Source organism: Myotis brandtii, unplaced genomic scaffold (assembly GCF_000412655.1).
Source record: "Myotis brandtii unplaced genomic scaffold, ASM41265v1 scaffold237, whole genome shotgun sequence".
Classification (NCBI taxonomy): domain Eukaryota; kingdom Metazoa; phylum Chordata; class Mammalia; order Chiroptera; family Vespertilionidae; genus Myotis; species Myotis brandtii.
The window spans coordinates 3132886-3139454 of NW_005358943.1; the positions used below are offsets into that span (position 1 = coordinate 3132886).

Genomic DNA, 6569 nt, shown 5'->3' on the forward strand with positions numbered 1-6569 from the left:
TGACATATATACACATACACATGCAACACATACATATATGAGATATGTATATATACATAGTAACGTGATATGTGTACATATATGACATGTGTACATATATGTGACATTTACATGTATACATGCATATGTGTATTAGAGATATTTCTTATAGGAATTGGCTCAAGCAATTATGGAGACCAAAAAGTCCCATGCTCTGCTATCTGCAAGCTGGAGACCCAGGAAAACTGGGGTGTAATTCAGTCCAAGTCCAAATACATGAAAACCACGGGTGCTCATGTCCAAGTACAGGAGCAGATGCACATCTCAGTTCAAGCAGAGAGAGTGTATTTTCCCTTCCTCCACCTTTTTCTTCGAATCAGGCCCTCAATGGATTGGGAGATGCTCACCCACATTTATGAGGTCTTTCTTCCTTACTCAGCCCACCAATTTAAATGCTAATCTCTTCTGGAAACACCCCATGCCCAGAAATTACATTTTACCAGCTATCTGGGCATCCCTTGGCCCAGTGAAGTTCACATAAAATTAACCATAACGGACGGATACTGTTTTTATCAACCAGTCTAACTCCCCTTTTAACCACACTGCTCCACTGCCTACTAGTATTTCCCCAACTGAAAACAGAGACACACTCTTTAACACGTGTTAACATATTTATGGAAAAGCATGAGATTTTCATCAGTATTAAACTATAAAATATAGAACTCTTAGTTGCTATAGTCTTTACTAAATAAATGGGAACAAAAAGAAAATAAACATTTAAGAGACTGGGATTTGCCAAGCACCATGGTAGGTGATTTGATATATACTATCTCGTTCATATGCATTCCTGATGTTATGTGTGGTACTTGGCATCTTTGTTTTTACCCTCTGTCAACCCTGCTTTCTGATGACAGTATCAATGCCGGGGGAATGAAAACAGATGTCTTGGAAGCCCTTGAATAAACACATGTTGTGGTGTGGCAACTCAGAGTGGTTTGGGTGACGCATAACAGAAGCCCCTCATAGAAGAATCATAGTTTTCTTAAGACTCTTGGTTTTTTTATAACAGAAACTCACACAAACACAGTTAAGAAAAAATAAAAAGGGTTTTAGCAGAAAGTCATATGAGTCTCCTATGCAACCAACTGCAAGAAGTGCATCCACGTCTCCTGCAGATAAGAACTGGGGAAGAACATGTTGCTAGCGTTTGCTCTTTCCTTCCCACCAACGGTGCCGCTCATCCCCACGGCTCTCTACAGTGGTTCTTTTCTGTGTCAGCCTGCTGGCCTCTTCTCTTTCCTCAGGTGTTTCTCAGTCACCCAACCCAAGATACTTTCAGCAACCTTGGGAGAAAGGAAATGTTTCACCTAATTCAGCCTTTGAATGCTCTGCCCTTAAATCCAATTGTCTATGACCTGAAAGGAAGGGTCAGAGTCATAAAATATAAATGTGCAGCTGTAATGGCTCAACTTAGGCCAGATGAGTGTATGGGGGAAAGAGGAGCTGGAAGCAATTTAATCAATATCTATTCTATATCTATTACTGCCACAGTACTTCCCATAGAACTTAAGATACTTGACCTCTGTGTGCCTCAATTTCCTCAACTGTGAAATGGGGTTAGTAATTTTTTTGTGAGGATTATTAATTCATATGACATGCTTAGAATGCAATAAATATTATCTGTTATTATTGTTGTTGTTTGCTGTTATTGTTTGGGGTCAACTCCTAACACCTGTAAACGCAATAACCTAGAGATTAAATACCATTCACCACACTCCTTATTTTACTGGGATAGTCTCTCCTTTCCTACATGAAAAATTTAATAATCCATAAATTTGGAGGTAAAAATATTGAAAGATTCCAGAAAAAGAGGAATGGGAGGTATAACTCTTTTAGAAACACTGCCTAACTCCCCAACTATTATTTGTCATAGCAATGATAGTGACCTATCATTTTAGGTTACTCACATTTCTGCACTCTAGACATAAATTGAAAAATTTTGTGGTTGATAAACAATGGAAATTTTTTTATTCCAAGGAGGAACATATAGAAAAATGAGTCTTGGGCAGTGGTCCTTGGGGCAATTGGCTGAACTACTGTAATGGAACTGTCCAGTCAATTAGTTCCATTTAATTGGCTGGTAGCTTGACCACTGTATAAAAACGCTCTGAAATGTGGGCATTATTGAACAAAGCAAAACAAAGTGACCCATTAAAATAGATTGCAATGAAAGAAATAAGGCTCTGCTGGGATTGGTGTTGAATACGCTGACCCGTTCTGAATAGCAGAGGCTGTCTTTTCAAATCTTCATTATTTGGAGTCACTCTGTGATTTCTGGTATAGATATAATTCTGGAACCATTCTCTATCCCTTGAAACAATCTCCCCTCCATCTTTAGACTTCTGTGTAACATAGTAGACAATTCTTCTAATTCTATTCAGTGTCTTAATTCTTATTCTTTCTCTGAAATCTAAAACTATACACTTAGTTTAAAGAATTTAAAGAATTTTCTGGTTTGTCCTATGAAAGGGAAAACGGCTTCTTTTTTTTTTTCCTAGATCGGTGTCCCTACCCCTCCACCTCCCTGTATTAACTTATTATTCACTTTGTTCTGCCTTCTCACTATAAAAAATAAAAAAGTTATTTTTTAGTTCTTTCCCTCTGTACTGTCACTTCAGATTCACAGTTGCTAAGTGTTCCAGGAGCCTACCAAAGGGACTTTCTCATGGTGTGATTTGCAAACTTTGAAATAACACCCACCAGCAGAAGCACCATATGCTATGAAGTTACACAGTAAACTGACAGGAGCATCTCATTTGTCATTTGAAATTCAGAAAATGTCAGCAATTTTCATACCCAGCCATTGCCTAAATGCCTCTTTGGTTAGCAAGGAGTAACATGTACTATAAATGCACATGAAATATGAAATTTTTATTGTAATTCTAGAGGGATAATAATAGCAATGCCAGTATTAAGACCTATACAACTTGATGAGCATATGGACAGACTTATCAAATTTCTATAGTCATTTTATATTCTGTGCATGTATCTCTAAATGAATGGTTTTATCTGTAAGGTTTATGGCATTTAGACTGTTCACATTCTATAACATTGGTGATTCAAATGTGCCTTTTTATGATAAAATATAATACCAAAGAATATTTTTAAACCATTAAAGGCAAATTTAACATAAAACACAAGCTGTTCCCTTTGTGATGAAGCTGAATTTTCACCCAGCTGCACTTAGCTACAACAGCCAAGAGAGAAAACTATTGGCAATTCTTCCTAATTAAAGGATGTTAATTACTGCTAAATACTATACACTTTCCATGTTATAAAGGTTCACCTAAATCAATGTTGTTACAATACTAGAGAAATTAATGATAATTTCAGGTCTAGTAAGTGTGGCCAAAGTACCCATCAGTTCATACTTTTAGGTGACTTCACAATGAAATTTCTGAATCGGCATTGTATAAAGACTGGAATGGCCTCACATATTCAGCACATCTTGTATGTATTAGTCATAGTACCTGGTGGTGTCCCTTCTTTTGCAGAAGCAGAGGATGGAACACACTCAGTCTCTAGGTGTTTACTTCACTCTGAATTTGCCTTTGGCCAGCATGGCCTCTCTAGAATAGAGGATGTAAGACTGAGCTCTCCACTCTCTGTATGACCAGTGGATCATGACCAGTAGGGACAGGGAAAGTAACATTTACTGAGGCTTGGACGCTTTCTCATTTGATACAACAGTCCTTCAGGGTACAGATAAATACCCCTGTTGGCATATGAGGATTTGAGGGCTTAGAAGTGAAAGCTTCCAAGTGTATTCAATTAATAGGTGGCAGAGCTATACTCCAAGCCCATTCTCTCTGACCTCAATTCACAGGTTCTTTCCATTTGTTCCCTGTTATAAAAGGGAAATATGAAAACATTTTGCTTTATGAGCCAATATTCTACCTTCCCTTATCACTTGGCCACAAGTCCTGCTATGTTTATTTGAAGTTTGGCTCAAGAGATGACTACAGACTTGGCTCTACCACTGATGGAAAGCATAACCTAGAAAAGTCACTTCATGCCTTTGAGCATCAATTTCCTCACTTACAAAATGAGTAATGACCCTAAGTCTCTCCGAAGATTCCAATGATGATCAAAGAAGAATGTCTCAGGAAAGAAGGTATTTATAAAACTATCTATATATCTATATATATATATAAAGCCAGCTACCTGAACGACCAGACACCAGAACACCACTGCCCCTCACCCAGGCTGGCCTGCCCCCCAGGGAGTGGTTAGGGGTGCCCCTAGGCAATGCGATAGGGTGCGAGTTCGATGGGGGAAAGTGGAAGAAATAGAGGGGAAGGTCTTAAGGGTCTGCGGGGTTGGGGTGGTCGGTCTGGGGTAGGTTTGGAGTGTGCTGGGGAAGGAAGAGGAAGATCCAATTGGAAAACGGCCCAGCACAGTACCTTTCTCATTGCGAACCAGGATGGCGCCAGCTGTGGACTGAATGGGCGGTTGTCTCATGAGTGCGCTTTGGACCGACATGTTCATGGTGGCAGCAGTGCTCCCGAAACTTCACTGATTCCAAATAGGAAACAGCTATCAATGTCAAAGAACAGAAAAATCCTCTCCAACTAGAGGCCCTGGATGTTGCATCAGGACTGAAGGAAACACCATTTAAGGAGGTTTGCTGTTCCCTTGCAGCGAGGAAGATCAGAATTAAAGGTTTTGTTTGTTACCTTGGTTTGAAGCGGAGGACAAGAGCAACTAGTACGACTCTACAAGGAGTACACAGGCACCTCCCAGGAACTGCAGTTGAAGCGCACCACAATCAAAGCTTTCAATGAAACCATCAAGATCTTCAAAGAGCAGGGCCAGACTCAAAAGAAGTGCCACAAGGAGTACCTGGAGCGCTTTCAGCGTGAGGGCAATGAAAAGAGATGCAGAGGATCCTGCGGAACTCAGAACGGCTCAAGTCTCACATCGCCAAGATTCACGAGCGATGCACAACAGGCCTTGGACATCCGTGAGATTGATCAGCACATGAACAGCCTGAAGCCGGACCTCATGCATCTGCGCAAGATCCAAGACCAGTACCTGGTATGGCTCACCCAGAAAGGCGCCCAGCAGAAGAAAATCAACCAGTGGTTGGGAATCAAAAATGAGACTGAAGACCAGTACGTACTGATGGAGGATGAGGATGATCCCCCCTCCCCGCCCCCCACCTTGAGGAATGAACCTGGTATGTGGGCAAGATCAACCACATGCAGGCTGAGGAAATGCTGAACGGCAAGCGGGATGTACCTTCCTCATCCGTGAGAGCAGCCAGCGGGGCTGCTATGCCTGCTCTGTGGTGGTGGACGGTGATACCAAGCACTGTGTCATCTACTGCCCAGCTACTGGCTTGGGTTTTGCGGAGCCCTACAACCTGAATGGGTCTCCGAAGGAGCTGGTGCTGCATTACCAGCACACCTCCCTCCTGCAACACAACGATGCACTTACCATCACACTGGCACATCCCGTGTGAGTCCCGGGCCACCCCCCCCCTTCTCTGTGAATCTTTCTCTGTCTCAATCTCTATCTTTCTCTGAGTCTCTTTCTTCCTGTCACTCTTTCTATCCCCATCTCTGTCCTCTCTCTCTCTCTCTCTCTCTCTCTCTTAGTCTCTGTACCTCTAAGTCTCTGTTAGAGGAGCATACCTCCTCCACCCCATGCCCCCTGTCCCCACAGGCACTGCCCTCCCCTGGCTCTGGCTGCCCCCACCAGTTCCTACAGTTCCCTCAAGATCCCCCTACCTGGACCGGCCATGTTTACAAAGGCCCCTGGGGTGCTCAGCCCCAGCCTGGTGCCCTGATTTTTAAGCCATAGACCTGGGGTCAGGGCAGGAAGAAGGCAGGAAGGAACTTTCTGGGCCACTTTCAAGAAACTCAGCTGTGACATTTGGGGCTGGGCGGGGCCAGCCTAGGTTCCGCCCCACCCCACCCTGCCCCACAGACCCAAATTCCTCTCCAAACCCTGAGGTAAAACCCACACTGGTTATCCCCACATGGAGCTGCTGCCCAGAGCCCTCCTCCCCCAAAATCAAAATTATTAAAAACTAGAGGTCCGGTGCACAAAAATTTGTGCACTGGGGGGGTGTCCCTCAGCCCGGCCTGTGCCCTCTCACAGTCTGGGATCCCTCAGGGGATGACCATCTGCTGGCTGAGGCCTGCTCCCCAGGGGATTGGGCCTAAACTGGCAATCAGACATTCCTCTGGCAGCCCGGCAGCACTCAGGGGATGTCCACTTGCCAGCGGGGAGCAGACCTAAGCTGCAGTCGGACATCCTTAGCGCTGCTGAGGAGGCAGGAGAGGCTCCCACCACCATCGCTGTACTGGCAGCCATCAGCCCCCTGGTGGTCAGTGTGTGTCATAGTGACCAGTCATTCCCAGTCTTTCTGCTGTTAGGGTCAGTTTGCATATTACCCTTTCACTATACAGGATAGAGGCCTGGTGCACGGGTGGGGGCCAGCTGGTTTGCACTGAATGGTGTCCCAGATCAGGGTGGGGGTCCTGCTTGGGTGCCAGGCCAGCCTGGGTGAGGGGCTGATGGCT

At 44.0% G+C, this 6569-nt stretch overlaps 1 pseudogene; it reads left to right on the forward strand.

Moving 5' to 3' along the window:
• Nucleotides 1-4091: 4091 nt before the first annotated feature.
• LOC102261479 lies at nt 4092-5503 on the forward strand (annotated as a pseudogene).
• Nucleotides 5504-6569: the final 1066 nt, after the last annotated feature.